This window comes from Molothrus ater, chromosome Z, assembly GCF_012460135.2.
Source record: "Molothrus ater isolate BHLD 08-10-18 breed brown headed cowbird chromosome Z, BPBGC_Mater_1.1, whole genome shotgun sequence".
NCBI classification, from domain to species: Eukaryota; Metazoa; Chordata; class Aves; order Passeriformes; family Icteridae; genus Molothrus; species Molothrus ater.
The window spans coordinates 7,448,260-7,464,817 of NC_050511.2; the positions used below are offsets into that span (position 1 = coordinate 7,448,260).

General features: G+C 38.5%; 1 protein-coding gene across 1 annotated transcript in view; it reads right to left on the reverse strand.

Annotated features, from left to right (window-relative positions):
* The window catches only part of KIAA1328 (KIAA1328 ortholog), a 173,137-nt gene that overhangs the window by 13,075 nt on the left and 143,504 nt on the right, over positions 1-16,558 (reverse strand). The window lies entirely within an intron of this gene.

Below are 16,558 nucleotides of genomic sequence, written 5' to 3' on the forward strand. Positions count from 1 at the left end.
CCCCTCCCACACAGCCGTTTCTATGTCATCAAGTCTGAAAGCTCCTCAGATCAGAAAATGAACCTTGGTGTATGTACAGCACCTGGGGCCCTGATTCTGCTGTGATATTACATAACAACTTTGCACTTCAGAGCACACTTAGCTTTTATTCCTTTTAAGCACTCTATCATCACAGCACATCTTCAGCAAGATCTTCACCCTTTATTGTTCTGGGCCAAAACCAAGCTGTCATCATCTTTTCTGCCATACTTCATCTCCCTCTATCTCCTGCCTTAACAGCCTTTCTTTTAAATTCTTTTACTCTTACAAGTTTGTCCCCAAGCATACTTCCCCTCAAAGCAAACTCTAATTCAATGAATCATCTTCAAAATTGTGCCTTTTCTTTTATAATATACTAAAGCCTCTGACAAAGGATTGCATATGTAAGTCATGGTATAGTCCTGCACCTCCTCTCTGCCAGTCTCAGTGCTGCTCCCCAGTTTTGATTTCTTTTCCAATTTTCATCTCTTCTTCCCAGCACACTTTCAGCAAACCTGGGACTACCTCACCCTACAACTTTGTGGGTATTAAATAACTACAAAACAATTTTAAGGGGCATGGCTTAGAGGAAAAAGAACCCCACCACATACAGCTTGCTAAGTCTACCACCATTTACATGGGTTAGCAGTCTGTCTTTTTCGCAAGCTCAGTCCAAATTCCTGGCCTGCCAGATAATAAATCAACTTTTTGCTTCAGTTGTACGGTCATTGGGAGATCTGCATAGTTTTAGGTCAAGCATTTATACCCTTTTTATGATTCCAAAGTTTCTTACCTTGTCATTTAGTTACTGAACTGTGAGCTTTCATTGACTTTCTAACCGTTGTGGCAAGAACTGCGAGAAGCTGTGCAAGATTTAAAACCTCACTGAGCAGAGGAGCAAAATCAGACTGCAGTAATTTTAAGTATATATTGGGGTGGAACTGTGACCCTGTGGAAGCCAATGGCAGTTCTGCCACCATTTCACTGGGCTTAGCTTTCGTCCCTGCCATTTCTTGGGCTGGGGTGACTAAGTATTGCAAGCTGTCTATTTTATACCTTGGAAATAAGATGGCTCAGAATGCTTGGAAATAGTTTTTTCTGCCATTCTATTTTCCTTTTTATCCTCCCCATCCTGGTTAAATATTTTACATACAGTCAATTGCTGTACCTAAACAGCAATTCTTCTTGTGGTTCCGCATGATCCTTCCTCTCCTGCTTGTCAGCTTAATTTCTTCTGCTGTGGCATGGAGTGTGTAATAGCAAATCCAGCACTCAAATTCTTCTGTTTCTTAATTATCTCTGCCCTGTCAGCTATATCAGTGAAAACAAGTTGGCATTAGACAATTCAGATACAAGTAAACATCAAGTTGTGATAATATAGAGTCCTGCATTACTGTCATTATGGAAAAAGCTGTTTCAGGGAGGCTTAAAAAATTAAATAAGCCCAGCACTTCCAAATGGCTAAAAACCTAAGGATATCTAAATTATTCTTCAATATCTTAATCATCTGGGAGAATCATGATCTTATATAATGGCCATTTTAAATGAAAGGTTTGCTGCTCTGCACGGTTACCACTTCATTTCTAATTGTGAATTAAAGTATAATTTAGGGTGGCTGTATGCCAACTTGACTAGAAAAATTTAGACAGTAACTCTGGTTGAAAGAAGGGGGAAAAAAGCAGTTAGATTTCTCTAAGTAATAGAAAATCACTCACCAAGTTGTACTTTAAAACAAAACACAAGAGCTTTAACTTGACAAACTGACTTGAATTAAACCACAGAAAAAAGTGCTTGCACTGTAAATCTTACAGGGCAGAAGTGATGGTAGGTTATCATTCTGTTTATTAGCATGCACTTTGGAGAGTTCAGGGCAAGTATGGATACGCATTCATTCCATTTTATGCTGCACATTACTGAAAACACATTCTTCATAAATAATTCATAAATGCATTGTCTGAAATTCCAGATTCCAAAAATACAACACCGTTTTCAACTTTATGGTTGCTTGGTCTTCAAAACAGAAACAGACAATTGGATGGATGGACTTCACAAACCTGATAAGAACCCATCAGTCAGAATTACACTCCAGAGGTAAATGCAAACATCTCCCAGCCTCTGATCCCTGGAAGCAAGGCCATGATGATAGACCATGTGCTTGTGCTAGTAGCCCCTTGGTAGGGAACCAGCAGAAAAAGAGAAAGGGCAAAAGTAACCACATAGTGAGGTGTGGTGGAGAGCTAGTAAGTTGAAATTGGGTAGAAACCAAAAGGAATTTAAATATAAGGTATATTAACAGTCAAAATACAAAGACTGAATACAGCTTGTCTTGCAAAAAGCCCATTCTTCAGACCAGATTGCACTAGAAATGAGCTCTGCTTTTTGTTCTCAGCTTTTAACTGGTATCGCTTTGTTTATGACATAGTAACTGGCATAATCTTTATGTCAGCTATGCTGGCATGAGTGAGTGATTAGGTTTTTGCACTTAATCTGAAGTCTAATTCCTGCAGGGAGCAGAGTGACCACAACACACAAAAGAAACTGAAGTATGCTTCATAGGCTGGAGTGCTTAGGGTTTATATACACAGTGATTTCTGTATCTTGCTGACATTATATATGTAGCTTATACTCAGTTGGTTTTTTATCTTCATACCATGCTCAGAAGCCTGACATCAGATAGCAACTGCTTTTCAGACAGATTTGCATTTACTTGTTCTGTTCTACTCACCTCCCAGTGACAGGCACACACAATTTTGGGTACCTTATCTAGAGAAACATTTGGTGCCCAGCTCCTAACAGAACATCAGCCCATGATCTCCCTATGCACCAGCTCTTTATATGAACTAATTCCCTCCAATTTGCCTGAGAACAAACATTGCAACTGAGCTCAAATACGTGGCATCCCAATCCACTGACTGCTTGGGTGCAGACCATATGTGAAAAAACAACGGTCTCATAAAAATTGTATTCCAGTACCCAAATGCTGTAAAACTTCTCACTCGGTGCTCCAGCATGGAAAGACTGGGACTATCTGTCACTCTGTTCCATTTCCAGGTGTGCTGAACTCTCTGGGGTAATATTTAAATCAGCTGAGATTTCATACATCAAAGATGAGGATACATAATTCAAGAGGAGCCACTGAGATAAAACAGTAGCTGTAAAAAATACAGCGTGTTGGTGGTGCCTGGTTTAGCATGTCAAAGAGGGGCCACGGCTGGCAAGGAGCCGCACGCCGCTGGCACCGAGCAGGTCGTGTGGCAGAGCAGGCACAGCCTCTGTCAGCTTCACAGGGACACAGCCACCGAGCAGGTCTGGCACTGTGCAAGTACCGGGTTGCAAGGCACCCTACAGAAAAAAACAGCAGTGAGGCACGAAGCACGAGGCGCTCAGGCCCGGTGTCCCTTGGCTATAGTCATCACACGCTAACAACCTCTTTCAAAAACTTTACACAGGTGGTAGGTGTCCCACTGAGATAAATTACCTACTTTCAGCTGCTGAACAGATGGGCAGGGAAGTGAAATTTTAGTTTGTTCATTCCCAGCAGTAACTAGCAAAGATGATCTCGGCTGCTGCAGGATTACTTTCCGATAACCACACACCTGCGAACAGTCCATGATTCTGTTAGAAACTACATAAGGTCATTAATACACTACAAAATAAGGCAGGGCACTTAACGGCTCAAGAAACTGATGCTAAGTCTCTCATTCCCATATCCTTCAGAATATACTCTAGGCTGAGTGAGGCCAGAAAGTGTACAGAGAGGGACCTCAACAGGCAGGAGAAATGGGCTCACAAGCATCTCACAGCCTGCAACAACAGGAAATGCCTGGTCCTGTACTTGGGGAGGAATAACCCCAGGCACCAGCACATGGCAGGTTTGACTGGCTGGAAGGCACCTTTGCAGAAGGATCTGGATACTTGTTGTTGTGATACACAAAAAAACCCTGAATAGAGGCCAGCAAAGGCCAGAACTGCTGGAAAGTTGAGGGGGTTGATCCTCCTCAACTCAGCACCAGTGGGACACGGCTAGAGTGCTGTGCCCTGTGTTGGACTCTCCAGTGTAAGAGACATGGACCCAATGAAGATGATTAAGGCTTTGATGTATCTGACACAAAAGTAAAATGTGAGAAAGCTGGGACTGTTCAACCTGGAGCAAATGCAGCTCAGGGTGATCTCACCAAAGGGGATAAATACTTGAATACTTGAATATGGAAAGGAAAGAAGCTGGAGCCAGGCTCTTCACCAGAGTGCCCAGGGAAAGGACAAGAGGTAACGGGCACAAATTGAAATAAAGGAAATTCCATTCAAATGGAAGTAAAAAAGTTTCCTTGCTGTGTAGGTGGTTGAACATTGGCACAGACTGCCCAAAGAGGTTGTTCATCAACACAGACCAAGGACCGGATGCTCACCTACCACCCATGCAGGTCAGGCATCACACAAACAGGGCAGTTTAAAATACCAATCAATGCCTGCAAACCAGGAATCTCCAGAAACAAATCAAAACATGAGCCAAGAACCTCTGCTCAGAACTTCTGTAGAGAAGTCTACAACTCATGAAAACCAGGATTATGGGAAACCTGATGATATATTTGAACAAGTCACTTCAACAAGTGACAACTTATACTTCACCAAGTCACGACTATTCACATGCAAATATGTTGCAGTGTAGCCCACACTCTGTACGTATTTTTTTTCTTTTTTAATAAGACTGTCATAGCCACACTGTAAAAAACTTAACAAAAATAGTTTTACTATCTTCCCATTAAGCTTGCAAATATTTTCCTGGCAGAAGTCCTGAGCTAACTTTACAGCAAGATCTCTCAAAGGAAACAGAACTTTAAAAAAAAAGCCTCAAAAAACTACACTACAAAATGAATGTGACCCAGGGACTTACCCTTCTATGCAACAACACGATCAGAGTGCACAGAGACAGTGAAGTCCGCAGGGCGTGAAATTAAAATTTTCACACAGATACAATGAAGTAATGATACAATGTTACAACCTTGGCACAAAAATCTTCTGGTTTGAGTAAAGTCAGTGTCATGTGATGTTACAGTTTGTGCACTGGTAGAAAGAGTCTGCTGCTAAAAAGTTCATAATAAAACAGAAGAGGCAAAAGCAAGAAAATTGTACAGCTAATTACAACAGACCTGTACATTCTAGTGATCCAGACATCTCTTAAGATGCTCATCACAGTCGAATCAGGCTGTCAGTGCAGGCTGAGTTAAGAAAACACACTTATCTTTCATGTCTAGAAATCTAGATGCTGAGAGGCCATTAGGAGATAAGAAAAAGATTGGCAAGGAAGGAGGGAGAAAACAACTCTTTATGGGGTCAGTTTGTTCCCTACAAACGAGGTAGATATACAGGTTCAAAATTCCAAGCATATGGATAAGAACAGGGATGCACAGAGCAATTAACAGAGTTAAGCAGAAGCTGGGATGAGCAGCAGCTGGAGCACTGTTAAAGTCCTTCTAGGAATTGCTTCACCTGCTACAGTAAAAAGAAAAGGCTGTCCTGGAAGAACACTGGCTCCTAAGCAAGGACAAGGTCATCGGAATAAGAGAGGAGCTGGAAAAGCTCTGGGCAGAAGCAGGCACAGGGGCACAGACACTTTAGAAGACTGTGCCACATCACAGTGGCCACCTGCAAAGCAAGCAACCTTTGTAGTGCAGATACACCAACACAGTCCCACGGGGATTCACCAGATACTCTGCAGAGAGCAGGAAGCTTTATTTCTCAGAGTATGGAAAAGTCTCTCATAAATCATAATGCTGCTTGTACATTAGGATGTTTCACAGAGACCCAACAGACTGACAGACATGTCTTCTATAAAATACATTTACAGGCCGGAATTCTGTGGGGGAAGAATTGGAATTCAGTAATACTGCTCATTTCAAACCACACAATTTTGTGATCACAGGCACAGAAGTTAATGCATGCAAGAACTATTGGCAATGTATTTCCAGTAACCATTCTGGAAATACAACAGAGAAAGTCAGTCTAACAGTGCAAAGGTCATTCCTTACAAGACAAGTTTCTCATCCTACTGATCCAAGACAGTACACAAAGAGAAACATACAGCCAAATGTGACTTAATAAAAACTTCAAGTCTTCAGCTTATTATTTTTTTTAATTTTTCTCATTTCATTCCAGTGATTTCATTAGGTTAGACTTCTTCATCTTTATTATAAAATAATCAGAACTGAAATGTTTCAATAAACCCAATTTCTGTTTTAAGCAGTAAAAGATGATTCAACGCAGATGAAGCAAAAACGAAAGTTAAAAGTACAATGGCATTAGAGGCTTTGAGAATATACTTTAAAAGATGTTAAATACATAAATTATATATTAGTACTCTAGAATGTCTTTGATTGTTTTTTACATTAAAAAAAAAGAACTGTATCAACAATTTTTTTTTCATAGAATAATAGAATAGTTTGGGTCAGAAGGGACTTTTAAAGGTCATCCAGTCCAATCCCTTGTAATAAGCAGGGACATGTTAAACTAGGTAATTTTCACTATGTTCTCTAGCAGTTTGGAACAAAGCAAAATACTTCAAAACTATACAGGTGGGAAGAAACAAAGGTGAAAAACAACATTTAAGTCACCACCATTAAAACAGAGAGTGCTAACTTAGTACAGGCCAGACACAAAGATATAATATTATTCTCAGTAAAAGTTTTAGATTTCCATCATATTTCCAAATTATTTCCCTCCCAACACACTCAGACTAAAAGAAACAATTTGTTTTTTCCCCCTCAGAGGAAAAAACAATTTGTTTTTCCCCCCCCATAAACTAAGTACCATCCCAAAAACAACACAAGACAAATCAAAATTAATGAACGTGGCCCCAAGCTACTGGGGAGCTAGAAACACATTGCATGGAGCAATTTAAATATTAAATACAATCAGTATCTACAATTAAATAAATGGTGAAAAAAAAAAATCCAGCTAGATACTGTTTTCCTTCTCAATTATCAAAAGGTTGAAGAGATAGCTTCAGTGCTCTAATCCAGGCCATCACAAAGCCAAACTTAACAATGATCAACAGCATGTGGTTTTGAAAAGGAAACGTGGCCTAGGAAGAGAAAAAAGTCACACCTGCAGTAGAAACTGGTGCACTCAGCATGAATAAAGATCTGTAACAGAGACTGTAACATCACTCTCTGTTTCCTTCAACTCTGTAGCAGAAAGCTAAAGGCATGTTACCTGCTTTAGTGCTCCCCAAAGTAAAGACAACAAAATAAAAACATATTAAGTTCAGTAGTTCAAAATTCAATATTCTTTACACTGAAACACCCCTATTACTTTCCCTAAACAAATGTGGAAGATACCTTGGCTCTTTCATTACTCTACCCAGGAAAAATCAGGGCCCAAATCTTCTGTTATGATGTCCTACTGAACTCATGACAGATATGTAACATGGTAAGATTGAGACACAAGCCCAGATATTGGGTTTTTCCCAATCACAAATGTCTCAACAAAGATAATAAGAGATAACAGCTATTTAAAAAGAGATAACTATTTAAAAATCATTATTATAATACATATATTAAGAATGACTTTAAAAAGCTTTATGAATTAGAAGAAATGACAATAAAAATCTTGAAATATGTGGCATTTAGAAACACAATAATGATAAAAGGTCAGGATACAAGCTCACTGTTGGTTTCTGTCTTCATTTTTATCATCTGAATGTGCCATCTCACAACTCTGATGCCTACCAGTTCCTCCAGTAGACAAGAAAATAAAGAATTGTTCCCTATTCATTTTCTGCATGTCGCTTTTGATTTTATAAAATTCTGATAGTATCCAAAACTTAGCCACCTCTTTTCCAAGCTGAAGAGTCCTAGTTGTACTGTTCATTCCATAAAATCTCTCTCACACCTGGGAGCAATTCATTGCACTACCCAGATGTGACAACCAACACACAGTAACCACTATTGAGCAAAAATTTGCTACAACAGTCTTTCATTTCAGAAGTGGAAAAAATAGAAAAATGAGAAAGCTTGTAAAAAATAATAGTCATACTAGGGCTCCAAAAATGGAAATTCAACCTATGGAGAAAGAACCAGTTTAAGGTTTAAACAGTAAACTGTCATCCAGTCCAGTCTAAATGAAGAAAATTGAACAAACTGCTAGCTCAAGGGAAGGGAAAAAAAATACCATAAACCCACAACCAAAAATCCCCACAAAATCAAACGCCACAAACGACCAAAGACTAAGGGTTATTCTGCTGAAAACATTAGGTCCAGTAACAAATCCCAGTTTTAAGCATATAAAATATAGGAAGTTTAAGTTAAAGCTAGAAGGAAATGAAGTTACAAGAGGAACAGGATGATAAAGCTACAGCAGAAAAACTCCAATAAATGGAAGATACATTCACCATGTAGGAACTTAGGAACTTTCTGAAGCTACAGCGGACACAGTAGAAGACCTGTTTGAAGATTAAATGTCTTGCTAATAAATTACAGAAAAAATCAAAATGAATGAGCACTAATGAATTGCTGGAATCAGCTGGTACTCACTGAAACTTCTGAAGGAGCTCAGGTATGAAACAGCTGAACTATCAACTGTAGCTTTTAACTAATTGCCTAAAACTGCTTCAGTTCTGAGCAAAGAACTGAATGCAGGATTTTTTTTAAGTGATCTGAAAAGATGCAGAAATCTACAAATGAAGATGTCTAACCTTTAGAACAAGCAGATTGATAGAAATTATAATAAGGAATTAATAAACTCAACATATTGGCAGAGACTAAATATAAAGTCTTCATTCACTGGGGACCTCTACAAGATTCATAAGATTATTATGCATCTAAACAAGAAAAATATAGTTTACGTAGTCTATCTGGAGTTCCAAAAGTCCTCCAGCAAATCTATTACCAAAGACTTAAAAGCTGACATAAACTAAGAGAAAAATCCATTAGTGTATAGATAACTGGCTAAAACCCAGGAAATTAAGAGAAAACATTAAAACTGGTCTGCTATAAAGTGGCCGGAGAGGTCACCAGTGGAGCTCACACAAATTTGTGAGGGCCTGAACTCTTTAATGCATTCACAAGTGGCCTAGAGAAAGGACAAATAAGGAAAAGACATTTGCTGATAATACTATGCTATTCATGGTAGCTCAAAGAAAAGCTAAATGAGCTTCATAGAGACAGAAAACTAGAATATAACAAAGGCTTAAAAAAATATATTAAAATGGGACAAATGGAAATGGGACAAATCAGGGACTATAAAGCAAGAACTGGTTACTGTCCTTAAGTGACAGAGAGGCAGGAATGTATTTTTGAAGCAGGAAACTCATCAGCTGGAAATAGCTATCAAATACCTGACAGAGCTGTGTCTGCCTGCTGAGACCATCTCCTGGTGCACAGCACATCTGATGGGCAGGGATGGGACAACTGAAGGCCCTGCTCAGACCAAAAAATCACTGCAGTACCACAGTACCCAAGTTCAAGTTACAGGACGTCAGCAGGTCACAGCAGTTCAGAACAGGACTCTCCAAAGCAGCCAAACTTCCATCACCACGATTTTTATTGAAAATGTTACTACATCACAAGCTCATGCACTGCTGAAATAGATGCTGCATGCTCAGAAACAGGCATATACACACCCTGTCCCACAGTGGAGGGCTTTTACATCTTTGATGCCTAAGCCCTTCAATTCACAGTGAAAGCATTAAAAGTATATTAATAATCAGGGCACTGACCATGCAGCAGCACATAGGTTAACCCTGCATTTGCCTCCAAACCATAATGAAAATATGAATGACAAACAACTTATTTTAATTCCACATATTCAGCTACAAGAGGGATAAGGTGTCAGTGTGTGTTACTCCACACTTATTTTACAGCTCATGGGATAACAGGTAAGACCAAAAGGATATTTAGCTGGTTCTAAAATAAATTAGTGAGGGTAACTAGCTCAGTTTTCTCAAGATAAACAAGACAAATTCCACCCTAACTATACCATCATCACAGTTAAAGATCATTACTGCATGGATCAGCCAAGCACAAAGATGCGCTGTGGCAAGATCCTGCCCTGAGGAGTTTACAGCCTGAAAGGCCCAGGAAAGTGAAGGACAGAAGAAAAAGGGAATTTATTAAGCATAAGCAATATGGTGGAAGGATGGCAGAGACATCTTTTGGGACAAAGGCTTCTTAAAGTAAGATGCAATTATCCTGTATATGTTATTCATCTATTCCTCTCATCTCAAAAATAAAATAAATTTCCAAAAAACAAGAGGGAATGTCTCAGAAACATGAGAAGAGAAATTACTACAGTACTAGGAACAGAACAGTTGCTTAGAGAACCATGAAGACAGGAATCAAGACTGATCTTACCTTGCCATGCTCTGTAGAAATTGCCATCACAGTAGTTCTAAAAAAATTTTTAGAAGTACAAGGAAGAACACTCAAGGTATCAGTGCAGGAAAGAGAGACAGTACCTTTTTTTTTTTTTTTTTGACAAAGGAGTAGAGAAAAATACAGAGGAACCATAAAATATTTTGAGGCTGTTTTCATTGCTGTGATTACAAATGCAAACAGGAATCACATCCAAAGAATCAAGATTCTCTTAAGATTTGATGTGGTATTTGAGAACCTGCAAATGCACATGGGGAAAAATTGTAAAAAAATAGTAATTAAAATAACAATGAAAATGATGCAAAGAGTTAACTCCGTTTCATAACATGATTTGTACTCTATTTTCCTTTGCTTATTATTACTTTCAAACTACAGTCAAGTTATTGTCATACCACTGAATGATGGAAACCTTGCCAACTACTTCAAAACTGACACATTTTCTGTTGCACTGAGCATTCCCAGAAGACATTTCCCCTCATTTTAATACAAAATCCTGTCAGATCCATGGAGCTGAAAAAAAAAATGTGTAAAGGATATGTAGCTGTAATAGACCTCCCCCAACTAGTCGGGTTTGGAATAAAAGACTATCAAAAAAGACTCAAAGATCCAGTGCTAGATTAATGCAAATATCTGCTTGTTTGCAAGTGTACTTTTTGATTAAACTGGCATACATCAAGTACAATTAGAAGGGTTATTTATAACTAAGAAATACATAATTCTGCATTTTAATGAGGGTGACAATTACAGCCAACAGTTGGTAATTAACATTAATCCTTTTGCACTGCAAATCAGAATTTCCCAATATGATTTTCATTGTCTGCAATGGACACACCGAACTGTTACTGCAAAGGAGCTATTAGGTGGGCTGCTTTGACACAAATAGGTGTTCCTGTTACACACAGTAAAGAAAGAAACCAATGATGTGTTAAATTTGATAACCTCAGATGTAAATACAGAATGTCACTTCAAAATTTACTTGATGTCTACAACACAAAATACAATCAAGGCTTATCATTTTCATGGCCGAACCCAATTCCAGGTTTCCCAAGAGCCAGGCTTCACAGGTGAAATCTGATTTCAACACAAGCTTGAAATCTCCCATTGTTAAATTTGGTTTAGATCCCAGCTCTGGGTTCACATCTGCATTTCCCCCCTGAGACTTCAAAGCTTTTAGTGCTTGTAACCGAACAGAGCAGATAAGGAGGAGCGTTTGCCCAGTCGGTATCAGCTCCCACAGCAGAACTCTGGAGCAACTACTAAAGACAGGAATAATCACTACTGAAGGATTTGCAACTGTAGCAAAACCTTATTCCAAATTCTTTCCTTAAGCAGGTTATCAAAAAATTTTGGTTCACAAAACCACTGAATTTTAAATCTCAATCTTCCTAAATTGCTTTAACATATTTCCATTCCTTGAGTAAAAATTTCTCTGAAAATGAGTTCCACGTCTATAGCAAAAGTTGAACTTATTAAACACTTCTCTTTCTGTTATCTGTAATCTTCAAAGAGATGATTTAGATTTGCTATGTGTGTCTTTCCAAAAGAAAAGGTATTTCTGTTTTAGCCTCTCAGCTGTTGCCTTTTTAAAGAGAAGCAATAGAAAACCCTTTTCATAGTGGTCTTTATTAAGAAAAGAGACCTAGCCCAAATCCTATCTGAGGCAAAGATCACAATGCAGCCAGTAAATGAAGCCTCTAGAAGACTGCTGAGGTCTTCAACTGAGGTGTTCAACACCTGGGTCAGGCAACTGGAGGGGGATCAGTGTCAGGTACAGGTAAATGAGAAGGTAGAAAAGGAGAACTGTGAGCACTAAGCCAAGAAACCTACAATGCACTTCTTACAAAGAGCTGTAAAATTCACATTTATTTTGTAAGTATGAGATAGATGGGTTATTTCTACATATAGAGGTGCCCAACTAAAATCAAGATAAGTGATATTAATGTCCTATGGTCAGTATTATTGAACCTCGAAAGCAATAAAGTATGAGTCGATAAATATTACATTTGCAACATAGTTAACATTCTTCTACTGTCTCTGGCACTTATTACACATTGTAACCGCAAGTCTACAATACATTATTCATATTTGGGGTGTCACTGAGTGATGGATTGCTGTAAGAGAGGCTGTCCTTTAAATAAATCAACAAATAAAAATGCAAATGTTAACATTTTCAGCCACAACTTTTTCCATCTTGAATGGGGAATGAAAATTTCACATTATATCGACAGCCAGCAGAGAGAACAATTAACAACCTACACTGTGAATAAGAGAGATTAATTTGCCAATGTCTGGTTTTATCACTTGCATATGGAACTACATTGGACTTTTTGCACTGCTAGCTTTCTCAGGGAGTAGGCAAAAATTGTGTCTCCTACCACTTTCAGAAACTAACTCACCACCCTACTCCAAGCATATTTTTAATCTCTTTAAATGTTCCTAAGTAAAATCTGGAATGAAAGTTTTCTGCTCCTTTTGAATCTTGAGTGGTGTCTGATCCTAAGGGTAAAAAAACAATTCTATTTCTTTGACAGTGCTTGCTCAGATTCTACATTCTAAGGAACTTCAGAAATCGTCTTAAGTTGATATCCATATTAAAGCATCCAAAATGCAAAGACGTGAAAATCAACTACCACATAAGACAAAAGCTTGAATCTCATCACTGTCATATTTCCTAACACTCAGCACAACCGATCTATTTTAGACAATTCCAGTGTGCATTATTAAGTATACAATTCTGCACATTATATTTTACATCAGATATTAATTTGCTTAAAAGTCCCTGAGTACACATTCACCTGAGATGTGCTGGGCAATTGGGTAAATAGTTTTGTTTTTAAAATGTCCCTAAACACAAATTTACACAATACAATCTGTTTATAAGAACTCCAACAGGCCACTGTAGTCTAACAGACAATAATACAGCTCAAATACAGCATTCATATTGCAAGAACTTCTAAATCACTTCTTTTATTGGCTACAAGAAACTTCCCTCTAAGACAATGCATTCAGCAAGTATGAAAGCTTTGATCTGAAACTGCAACCAAAAACCACAGACTTAATGCTGAAATCCCTGACTATCACACAGTCCCTTAATTTACCTAACTGTTCTTGAATTCGCTTTGTCCAAAGTGAAAAACACTACAGGAGAATTATCTGTTTCCATGGTGAGCAGAACAAACTTTGCCTGTGTCTTTTTAAGTGCTTAATTTCTGCAGTGTTACAGGACTTACTGTGCCAAACTCAACGCTACGTGGGGAGAGCCTGACAATTGCAACAGGGCTGTAATCAAATTAAATGGTATTTCAGAATGTACAATTTATAACTTCCTTTTTTTTTATTCCCCCAGAAATAGCTGAATACTTTAATTTAGTGCAGTTTCACTTCTGTATGCAATACAACATTTGCTTTGCTGAAATCAGTACCTGAGTATAGCTAAGATCTAGTTTACGTAAAAATTTCATTACCAAATGAAAGCATCAATATGCCAGTACTTCCCTGTGCAGCTTCCCTCCAGTCCAGCAGACACACAGACACTCTCTTCTAGGCAAACACCACTTATAAAAAAATGTAACTGGTCACCAAAAAGGTAGCATTTAACACAATCAGAGTAACCATGCTTTAAGAACAAATCTACTCTTCCAAATTTGCCCAGCCCCAATCTTGTATGTGAATTTTCTTCCCAAATATATTGGCTTTGGTCTAGATAAATAAGCACATGGAGTAGAAGAGCTTTTCCAGACCTGCTGTGAACATAATTTGAAGGGCCTCATGTAGGTGTAGACACTTGGCTTAAGAACACTGGATAACCAAACTTGCAGTGTTTGGCCACATTATGGAAGGCAGATAGGCATGCACAGAAGCCTGACAGGTAAACAAATTCACTATTAGCCCAGCTCCAGATGCCAGATAAGGAAATGCAGGGGTTTTCTTTTTCTTTCAGAGTATCACTGAAATAACCTTGTGCACACTCACTTTGAAAGACTGGTCCTTCTACAGGTCTAGCACTAAGGCTCCTGAGGTTTACATCTATCTTCTAGGGACACTCATTTCTTGTTCATGACATGATTCATTCTGAGACAGAGAAGGAAGCAGGACTGCAGCAATTCTTTCCCAAGCAGGAGGTAGCTGTAACACACTGAAGCCTCCAGTTGAGCCCTGCCAAGGCAGGCTATCATGCCAACACATCTTCTACCTGCCATGCCTGCTTACCCAGCCAGCCCTCCCCAGAAGCTGTGCTAGCACCCTGGTGCCTCTCGCTGCCAGGGAGCTTCTGTCGCTTTCCAACACCTTCTCTCTGGCAGGCGTTGCATTGCTGCTGCTGCCGGGTGCCAGGGCTTGTGCTAGTTAAAGCTGGCACAAACACGAGTTGAATCTAGTCCTATAAATTTAAATAGTCAAAAGTAATTAGGTTTACATGTACTGCTGAATAAATAAATTTGCTCTTAGGCTAGGGCTTTGTGTTGCAAGTTTCAGATCTGTGCCAACTGTTGTGGTTAAGCTGTTAACCCCCCCAAATCACAGATCATAATGAACATGCTGACAAACCCTAACTTTAGTGGCACAAAAGCAGCAATAATTCTCAATATTGATTAATTTAGTTAGTTAAACCTGCAGTCTAAGCTTATAAGCATTCAGTGATAAATTGAGACTGACCTGCTGCCCAAGCAGGTTTTTTGATGAAGGATAGAATCAGCTTTAGGTTTCCCCAGAAATATTTGTCCATTTGCCATTTTTAATTAGAGAAGGCCAGGAGTAAGAGAAAGCACAACATGGCTGTTTAACCTAGTTAATAATACCTACAGCACCAATGGTGAGAAAGAAAGGGAGGAAGCATGGGAGAAAGTGCCCAGAAATAGAGGATTTTTCATCAACTGGTAAAATAATACTTTAAAGATGATAGCTAATCAGACTCCTTTTACTGATCACTTTACCTAGTATGATTTCTAACAGCATATTTCAACAAATATTTTACTCCCCTCTGTGGAAAAGAATAGACCATCAATCCTCTTGAATAAAATTTCTTTTTCTGAGCAGTCTTCATATGATGTGCATAATTATATCTCCTTCTCAGTGCTTGAATGGAATCTCAACCTAGCACTATTAGACAGTATCAAGCAGTATCTTTACACACACTTTATCTGCTATGCCTGCCTTGCAGAGGTAACCATTGCTTCTAAGAGAAATGGTTAGGCAATCTTGTGGTTTCTGTTAGTTTAAACATACAGCTACTTGTGGGAAACAGCCCAATCTAACTCAGTTCTTAAATCCTCCAAGAATTATCATCCCTTCCATCAGAGGAAAAAAAAGTGTTTCCATAACAAGTAAGTACAAATCTGTCAATATTGATAATGGTTTTTCACCTATTATATATCACAAGTTCTCTCAGAAGATAGAAATAAACTGCCAGCTGCTGCCAAGAATACAGGGTTGATATCAAGCATACATTTTCCAAGTCCACTGGGCCAAGAGAAGATTAAATCTGATTCTAGCCCTCTCATCCTCCAAGAAGCATTTAACTCTTCTCATGAACAGTTGCACATTCCTGTTATGCCACTGTACTGTTATCTAACTAGTGGTATGAAATACTGCAAGTTCATATTTCAATCTGTTTTTTTCTTGCTTAACTGAAGATTTTATTATGAGAAAATGTGGGATATGATAAAGAAAAGCAGGGATTGTATGCCGTTCTTCTAGGCAGTTACCACTAGAAATGTAATCCTGCCTAAAGAAGGCAAGTTGTTTTCAGACCTTTAAGCGTAACAACAATGCTGCCTTCAGTTTTTCCATTGGAACAGAAGTGATAATGCTGCTTTTCCAGTGCATTTAGTGCAGACATATAGTATAATCAGGAATTGCTGACTTAATGTGATTTTGTTGCTTGTCATTAAACATAAAATAACTCTCATACAAAACATTTTAAAAGAAATGCCATTTGATAAAAATGGGAGTGGGGGAGGAGGCGAGCAAATGGCGAGGGATTAAAATCTTCAAGCGAATATAAAACCTAACAGGGTTAACACTGTCCATTAAAATTATTTACAAAGGTATTTAATGTGTCAGGACTTGGAACATAAAATACTTTCTGTTCAAAATCTAAGTAAAATTAAAATGTTAGAACCTGGCATATTCTTGCTTTTTTTATTCTAACAAGCAACTTAAGGCTTACTATAAAT